Source organism: Ambystoma mexicanum, chromosome 4q (assembly GCF_040938575.1).
Source record: "Ambystoma mexicanum isolate Mex_15411 chromosome 4q, UKY_AmexF1_1, whole genome shotgun sequence".
NCBI classification, from domain to species: Eukaryota; Metazoa; Chordata; class Amphibia; order Caudata; family Ambystomatidae; genus Ambystoma; species Ambystoma mexicanum.
Genome location: NC_090928.1, coordinates 863,477,260 through 863,486,828, shown reverse-complemented (window position 1 = coordinate 863,486,828; position 9,569 = coordinate 863,477,260). Strand labels below are relative to the sequence as shown.

At 45.7% G+C, this 9,569-nt stretch overlaps 1 long non-coding RNA gene across 1 annotated transcript in view; it reads left to right on the top strand.

Annotated features, from left to right (window-relative positions):
- The first annotated feature begins 283 nt into the window (after positions 1–283).
- Positions 284–9,569, top strand: part of LOC138468033 (uncharacterized) — a 117,555-nt gene continuing 108,269 nt past the window's right edge. The window contains exons 1-2 of the long non-coding RNA XR_011268183.1: positions 284–542; positions 809–920. This is a non-coding gene — a long non-coding RNA (uncharacterized lncRNA). The remainder of the gene's footprint in view (positions 543–808; positions 921–9,569) is intronic.

Here is a 9,569-nt window from a genome sequence, read left to right as displayed (position 1 = left end):
TTACAAAAGATGTAATATATGCCACAATATCCTCATCCAATGTAATAAGGGCACCCGCTTCACACCACTGGAGAGCATTAGAATGGAACAATTATACCTCAATTTGATTCTTGCCTTCGAGCATTCACTTCAATATGGAACTTAAACTAGACACGTACGTTTAGTCCATCTTCATTTTCTATGACGCTGCAAGTCACTTTATTTACCAACCTAAAATGGCAGCCCACACACGTAATCCACTGATTCCCATCACCGTGGCAACCACCACGCTTTCCTGAATGGATCTTTTCCAGACAGAACGCTGCTCTATCCAACTTACTTTTTACTAAATGCACTTCCCTCAATGACTATATAGTATTTAATCTTTCCTCTTCTGCCTTCAGGAACACGGAACAAAAACCTGCGTAATCATAGTGTTAGACTTACACGCACTACCGCGATCCTCGCCCAATCTAATGATTTACGTCTCCGGCCAGCAGCACGGCAGCATCCTAAACGCTCGGTGCCGTTGCACTTGCTGAGGACAGTCCTGTCTGCATCAGGTACTCTTCAGCGTTTCTGACTTTATGTACTTTCTTTTCACCATTTCACGTCTGATTTGTATTTCTATATCGTACATTCACTTACCCTTTTATAGAAGCCCTCAGATATAAGATTAACGATACCCCTAACCCTCGCACTTGCCTAGGACAGCCGCATGATTGAGTCTCATCTTATTGTTGGAGTGATGGAATGTTTCATTAATAGAATTTATCTATTAGTGACTTTAAATACACTATTTGACACGGGTACATTCCCTTGTTTTAAGCGCACAGATTGAGTGAATTATAACGTGACGACCTGAATGCAATTCCTCAGCATTTCCCACGTTTCCAACTACATACAAAGAAGGAGTTATCTTTGACTACCTCCCTCTACATGTGAGTTATTACATTTATTCTTGATATCACTGCTAACAGCATGATGAGCCTTAATCTACCCAGAATATAGATTATTCGTTTTTGATTACCACATTAACATTTAGACTCTATCAACAGCACTTTATTATTCAACAGGCTTCATCACACAGAATGTATTATGCCTAATCCTATTTAGGATTTCAGTATACTAATGCTTTACTTAAACTGGTGCTCAGCGGGTCCCCTTAAATTGCCCTCTAAATGAGGCATAGTAGGTAAAACACTGGAATATCTAATACCAGCATGAAACCAATCACCACGATGATTGTTCAATGAACATATGGCTTGCCATATAACAATTTCCCAAGCATCCTGTACTTTTAGTAATTAACTATTATCGTTAAGGGATGTCCCCCCCCCCCGTTGTGTCTTATAATGTTCATTGGGAATAACTTATGGGCTTTACCCTTTTTTCCCTTTCTTTTCCCTCCATTTTTATCTTGTCCCATACCTTGCTTGAATGTGTCCTAGTGCTATTAGGCTCAAGAAGAAGAGGATTCAGTTCCATGTAATGTCCCCTCAAAAATATCGCCATGCAAAAATATCGCCGAAAAATTGCCGTTTTTTGTGGGGACATTATTGCATGGAACATGCGCGGGACACCCCCGTACCTCTAAACCCTTTTTTTCATTTTCTTTTTATTTATTTTTTTTGCTGCCCCTGTCCCTATATATATGGTCACCATATAATATCGCCACAACCTTTTCCCGGCGATATTATATACGGCGACCATATATATGGGGATAACATTACCTGATACCGAGGATTCTACCTCGAAACGCGTCAGCCAAGCACATTGATTTTATGGATTCCTTTCCATCTTTTTCCCTTCCTTTTGCATTTGATGCTGTTATACTCATAACCAATTGTAACAAGAAAAACATGTTTGCTTTGTTTTTTCTGAATTAAATACTTGTACCACTTGTAAACGAAGATTATCATTGATTCTAATTCAACATGTTCTTTATGAGAAATTCCATTATGAATTACTGAATGTCTTGTTGACAACATTTCAAAGTGTGCAGGGGACGGGAGGGCTCCCAATTTGGATCCTCTTACTACTCCTACTTTTTTCACCCCTTATCAGACTCAGATTTAGGTGTGTATTTCTCCAGTATCTAAATAACACTGAGATAGTAGTATCATTCTGTTGTTTGACTTCTTAACTAAGCATTCATCTAGCAACTGTCTACCATGGTCTGAGCGCCTGTACCCACCCCTGCGTCCGCCCCGAGTGTTCTCTCCTATCTTTTCTAACTGCTTCTCTATGGACTATCCTTCTCTCCTCACTAAAGCTGGTAGGAAAAGGTTTAAAAAGGATATCCTGGTCTCCAACCCAGGCCTCCCTATCGCTGACACCTATACCAGTGCCGCCTCTAGGCAAACCTTCACCGACATCCCTTTGTCGCTCCCTCGCCAGACCTTTGGACTCTTCATATGGTCTCTGTGCTTTCTCCTTTATCTTCTTCTCCCATTAACGGTGGCACCCAGTGGGAGGCCCTCCTGACCTCCTTCCACTCCTCTAAGGTCATCATTAATATTTACCTGAATGGTACCATCTTGGTCCCAGGCCCTCAGGCCAATCTTCTCCTCTTTGATAGACGCTTCCCGTGCCTCATCAATTTCCCTCCTTCTCCTGCAGTCCCCTCTCTTCCCTCCACGGCTTCCTTGCCTTCCCCTGCTTTCTCCTCCTTATCTACCTTGCCTTCTCCTCCTTCCTCTCCTACACCTCTGCAGGTCGTACCTCTGATTTGTACCCCTCCCCGGAAGTCTTTCAAGGACAGCAACCTTCTCCATATTGCCACTCTTAACTCTCGCTCAGCTGTCAAACCCTCTTCTGATATCTGCTACCTCTTGGAGGAACTTGACCTCGATGTCATTGGTCTCACCGAGACATGGTACACGGCCATCTCTGTCACTAGCTTTAACACTCTCCTCCCTGACGGCTACAAGATCCTCTCCGCGCCCAGGTCCAACCGTTAAAGAGGGGGTGTACCCCTGATTTTCCCCGAGTGGATTCCTGCCTCTGTCCTTCCCACGCAGGCATACTCCTTTTTCGAATGCCTCATCTGCAGGCTCTCTCTCTCTCCTTGCCAGTCCCTTACTGTGGCTACTATCTATCGCCCACCTGGTCAGATCTCCTCCTTCCTCTCTGAATGGGCGGACCTTTCCTCTTCCCTCGACCACTCAACTCCTCCTTCTTGGAGACTTTAACATCCACCTGGATGCGTCCTGTCCTTCCTCTGGTCTCTTTTGTGACCTCTGTGTCTCTCTCCTACTCTCTATTCTCCCCTCTGGCCCGACTCACTCTGCAGGGCACACTCTGGATGCTCTGATCTCCTCAGACCTTCCCCTTTCTATCCCTCGCAACACTCCTCTCTCCTGGAGTGATCACTTTCCCTTTTCCTCCCAGTTCACCCTCTCTACCCCTCAGGCCAAGCCTACTCCAGCCCTGCCACCCACTTCTCGGTTATCCGACCCATGAAGCATGTGTCTGTTGAGGCTTTCACCGCCACTTTCTCACCCCCTCCCCCTTTGGCTGACGCACACCCTGACACAGCCTTTCCATGCTCCACTCTGCTATATCTGATACTCTCGATGTTCTTGCCCCTGTCATGAGGATCCACTTCAAGCCCAAAGCCAAGTGCAATTCCTGGCATGACCTCAGCACCCACAAATGCAAGTGCATGGTGGATGAGCATAAATGGCGTGCTTCTAGTACATCCTCCCACAAACTGGCCTGCTGCCTGCTCCAAAGGCAATACCGGCTCTCTGTCCGCACCAAGAAGAGAGCTCACATCCAAGCCCGCGTCACTGCGGCATCAAGCAACTCGGCCAAACTCTTTAAAATCTGCAAGGAACTGTCCAATCCTGCTGCAGTCTCTACCTCTCCATTCCCTTCCCAGGCCTCTGCACGGCTCTGGCTTCTCACTTCATCTTTAAAACTCAGGACATCCTGTCCTCTTTCTCTTTCTCTCCCCCTTCCCCCTCTACTCCCTGCTCTTCCTCTGGCTCTTCTTCGGCCACCTCTCCTCCCTCCTTCTCTGCCTTTCCCCTGTTCTCCCCAGACAAGGTTTCTAGACAAGTCTCATCTATGAAAGTCTCATCAAAACAGGTTCATCCCTGTTCCTCTAAAACCAACAAGGACCACATTGACTCTCTGGCTCCTGCTCTGGATGACTTCTGCAACCACTCCTTCGCCACTGTACTCTTCCCTTCACCCCGAAGCACTCCCTTGTGCACCCTCTTCTTAAGAAACCCTCTGCTGGCCCGTCCTGCCCAGCTAACTATTGACCAATCTCCATCACGCCTTTCCTGGGCAAACTCCTGGAAAAGCTGGCCATCTGCCAGCTTGATCTTCACACTGAATCTGTTAGTTGTCTTCATGACCATCAGTCTAGCTTCAGAGCTGCCAGAAGCATGGAAACTGCTCCGCAACCTTGACTCCAACACCCCCTGTGTCCTCATCTTACCTGATCTCTTTTCTGCCTTTGACACAGTCAACCATGCCATCCTTCTCAACCATCTCTGTGATAATCTGGGTATCACCAGTCAGGCCCTGGCGTGGCTGACTTCTTTCCTCTCTGATTGACTCTCCCAGGTCCAACTTGGGTCCTTCCTCTCCTCTTTCTCTATCTCTACCTGTGGTGTCCCCATGGGTCTAACCTCTCTCCCTGACTGTTCAACCAATACCTGGCACTTCTTGCTCACCGAATTGCCGCTCTCTGCCCCAACATTCAGTGCTATGCAGATGATACTCAGCACTTTTTCAGGCTACCTTCAGCCACCTCTTCTCCGTCTCTCATCTCTGACTATCTGTGTGCTATCCAGCAGTGGTGTGCCGCCAAGGATCTCTGCCTTAATGCCAGTAAGACCAAGATTCTCCTCATCGGCACACCCACTTCCTCCTTTCCAGTCACTCTCTGGCTGGCCTCTCTTCGCCCTCTTCCTTCTCCCACCTGCGAGGCTAAAAACCTCGGGGTCATCTTCAACTCCACACTCTCCTTCTCTCCTCTAAGTAGTCACGCTACCAGCTGCACCTCCTCAGGAGTATTCTCCCTTTCCTCTCCTTCCCCAGAAGCTCACTGTCTCCAGAGATCTGGTTCTTTCTAGGCTGGACTATTGCAACATCCTCTTTCTAAATCTGCCTGCTTCTACTCTCCAACCTCTGCAACTCATCCAGAACATGACTGCGAGTCTTGTCCTTGGCCTCAAGCCCAGGGATCGTATCTCTCCACGACTGAAATCTCTGCAATGTCTCCCAGTGGCTGCAAGGATCAGGTTCAAAACCATCTGCATTGTCCACAGGGCCTTCTGGGGCCTGGGGACTCATTACCTTCAACTCTCTCTTTCTAAATATCTTCCCTTTCGAGCTCTTCGCTCTTCGATCACCTGCCTCCAACTCCCTCAGGGTAGTCGCTTCTCCAAGCAACAAGTTGGTGGTAGATCTCTTTCTTCGGCTGGGGCCTCCCTCTGGAACAGCCTCTGTGCCTCCCTGAAACTTGAGGAGAGCCATGTCCGGTTCAGGAAGCACCTCAAAACCTTCCTCTTTGCTTCTGCTTTCTCTTCTCCTCTCCCCTGCTGAACTCCTGGCAGAAACTGCACTGGTTACCTGGCCAACCTCTGATCTCGGGCCCAGGTGCCCTCCTCCACCAGTTGCACACCTGCACTGCCTCCCTGGCAACCCCCACACTTGGGGACTGTTTTCTGTATCCTTACAGTCCCCCACCAGCACTTGACACCTGATGTCTGCACTTACCCTTTCACTTGCCACCAGCTGGCTGTACTTCTCTTATTGTTTTTATTTATTCTTATCCCATGTACTGCACTGTCCCCACCCCCCTCCCACCCCACACCTTTCCCCTTCACTCTTCCCCTGAACTTGCGCGATCTGAATGACACTTGGCATAGTAGGATCGTTGTCTCTGTCTTCCCTCTGTTCCCCCTCCCTTGCCGCATCGGATTCTTTGGTCCTTTATTCTTAGAGATGAAAGAAGTGTGAGTAGGTTGGTTGCACGTGCATTTGATGCAGTGGTTTGGTTCTTTCCTATTTCTGGTTTAGTGTCTAACATAAACCCCAAGTATTTTAGAGAAGCATGTTGTTTCCGAATCATACCTGCCGTTTCTGGGAGACAGCAATGAATCCGAGAACGTTTCTTTGTGGAGGATGTAAGGGGTTCCACAAATTAAAAAGTCACATGAGGATAGCAACCTAAGTGATGACACCTTGTACAGAAGTTCCAGAAGACGCAATCTGTTCAAATGGCAAGATTCCTTAGATGCACTCAAAGGACTAATGGTAAAGATCTATGGGTTCATGTCCTTTAGGACTACTGATTTGTTTTTTAAACTTTTGGGCTTGGCAGTGAGTCTTCCACCACCCTTGGAGCTGCTACCATACTTGTTGTGCTAGTTTGGTTTAGCAGTAGATGTAATTCTTCTAAGTCGCTGTCGGATGCAGACAATATAGAGGTGGGTTGCACTGTTTCAACCTCTTTGACCACTCAACTTGTGAGGGTGCCTGCCTGAAGGTTAGACCTATTTTCCCTTTGCACCACTTTCTTCCTCTGTTTCTTGTTTTTTGAGGGAATTTATTGAGTCCAAGGTGAAATTTAAAGGGTGTGTCACACGGTTGACACTTTTCCCCCCAGTTCTTGTATTATTTTATTCTCCCTTTTATCGCCCTCTCATTCAGGTGTTTTGCCATGCCCCGTTGCTTGCACTTTTGACAGGAGCATGGGAATAGGGCTTCCTCACCTGTCTGAATACCGGTTTCTCCACAGAGCTGCTTCCAGCACTTGTGGTGGAGGGGTTGGATCTACTTCAACTTGTGCATCAGGTATATGTTCCGTATCCAGCGTGATCATTGATTGTAACTTTATAATTGCCTTGTTTTGCCGCTTTACATCCTCGTGGATCGCTCCACAGAGTTTAAGTAAACTTTTTACGGCAACGTTCAAAACACCAGAATGTGAGGTAACAGAAGGATCTTCCATGGCCGAACTATTGGGTGCATTTCTTGGCTGCCGGCTCCCCGTCGGTGATGGCACTGGTTCTGCTGCTGGATCATAGTGTAAGTTTGGACTTGCCGAGAGTTTTTGTGTGTTGCACACTGGTGGCTGTACCTCATCTGGACTGTTTCCGCTCACGATCACCAGTTGATCGTTTATGTTAGTATTTATCAGCCCTAGCGGCAAGCTCATTTGCAGAGCATAGCAAAGATTTAACACTGATTTGTTATTGATCACTTGGGAGGAAGATATGCTAGTCTCACTTAGGGTAGAACAAGTATCACGTATGCGTATGTCTTGAGCTGTAGCACGTCTACTTGCCCTAGGGTAAAAGGTTGTAATCAGGCCTTGGGTGTTCAAACCACTTTCAATAACCAAGATGGACTGATTTGGAGGAGCAATTTTACTGGTTGGCGGTTGTTTGCCAGGTCTTAAATAGTAGGGTTGTATATTGCGAGTGTTACAGGTTTTGGTTTGTGCGGCTGTTTTGCCCGGCATTGTGGGAAGTTGTAGGCCCTAAGGCACCTACTCTACCTTCCTGACTCAGCCCGAGCAAGGAGAAGCAAAAGGGGAAAAGGGGGGGGGGCTTCATTGCCCAGTCATTTATGAAAGTGAAGGTGTTGAAGTGCAACAATAGTACAGCTGAGTCTCTTATCAGAGCGTGATGGAGTGGGGCGAGTTGGCAGTCCTCAGCACCTACTGCCCCAGCTGGCCGTGTGCGCTGACAGAGGGATGAGCAGGAGCCCCGAGTCCCAAACTCCCAAACACCAAAACACACTGTGCACACTGCAATGCATAATAGCAGATGAACAAAGTTCAGACTTTCTAAATATCTTTATCTAAAAATTGAAGTTAGCACATGGTACTGCTTACACCTCATGCTAAAAAGCACATGCCTATTCACGGCACCTAAATGCCTGTTCATTTTTTCCATCAAAATAACCTTATTTTCAATGACATACACACTACAAACCACTCCACCCCCCACACACAAGTTCATCCCTCATGTTATGCTAGTATGTATTTGTAGAGCAAATGTACACCCTGGAAGAGGTAGCTAGGCACTACTTCAGAGAACGAGATACTGGGCTATATTTACTGTGGGAAGAAATGTGCTCTAAAGGTTTTTCTAAAATTAAAAATAAATTGTGATCATTTCTGAGATGAAGAGGAGGTTGTTCCAGAGCTGCGGTTCTTGAACAGAAAAAAGGTCTATCAACCAGTTGTATGTCAAAACACAGAGTAGGAGACAACATTGACAGATTACATTCATAGTTTTCTTAATGATGGATAGTGTACAAAATGGTGACAGAGAATCTGAGGTTCATTTGTAACGAATGCCTCATGGACCATAAATCGTTATTTAAATGCACATATACACACTAACTCATCACTCCATCCATTGCTTTGTGGTCCAAAGGAAAATGCCAAGTTCAATTCTAGTTTGTGATTAGTATGTAAAATATGTAATTGACAGTGCTGCAGAAGATAGAGACTAGAAGAAAAGAAACAGTGTCACAGGTCCCTGTACAATTTCAAATTGTACTCTCCACCCACCTAAAGCAACCCCCGTTTATACCTCTAGTGCTCCATTAGTTTGCATACAGAAAGTGGAATGTTGCCCTGAAGTCATCGAGGGGGCTTGGTCGTCGCCAATAACACAATATATTGTTCTGTACAATCAGATCATCCCAGACACCCAAGGTCAGGAAGTAGTGTACTCAAGAACATTCCACATCTGCAAGTGATGAGTACAGTTAAGTATTGAAGTCTTTCAACAGTGATAGAATGAGATCAGCTTATCAGTGTTCTTTAATATTTTTGTTTGTGAAAGCAGACTTCTAAAATAATTGTGCTGGTGCAGCAAATTCTAACATGCTGATAAAAGCATCATTATTTGCAAAGCTTTTCCTTTCCTTTGTGCTTGACTACACGTTATGCAAGATGGTTTCTATTTCTCAACTGATTTGAGGTCGAGTTAATGAATGAACAACACACTCCTTAATTGCATCATGTCAACTTGCAATGACATTCCCATCAACCTTCATTACACACATTTTACATCCACTCGAAACCAAGCCCACGCACATACAGCCATCATTTAGAAAGCAAACACTTTAACTTAGAAAAAGGTAGACACGCTGGCAACAGTGCTGGTTGTTTTTGTCTGTAATTTATCAGTGTTTAAAGCATTTCTTTGTGGATAATTCCTGAAAGCATTGTCGAGCAATTTGAAAAATTAGCACACGAGGACATAGGGAGATGTGCTAATAAAAAACACAGATCTAGGAGCTCTTTATTCAATAGGGAGTCTAGATTAATAGATCCCACCACCTGAGAGACATATAGACCCTCTGTGTTATGTCCCTTACATTGTGGAGACAACCCATGATTAATATGAATGTCGATTGAGTTGGAAGGCTCATGCCTGTCAGGACAAAATCCCACTTTTGTATATGGTCAGATCTATATCCCAGTCCTTGACAGAGTAGGGAATTACCCTCCAGTATATTATACTTACAAATACAAGGCAGGCTTTCTACTCAGCCTGTTCAGATCGTGTGCTGGTAAAGCTAACTATTTTGCATTGTGCACATCT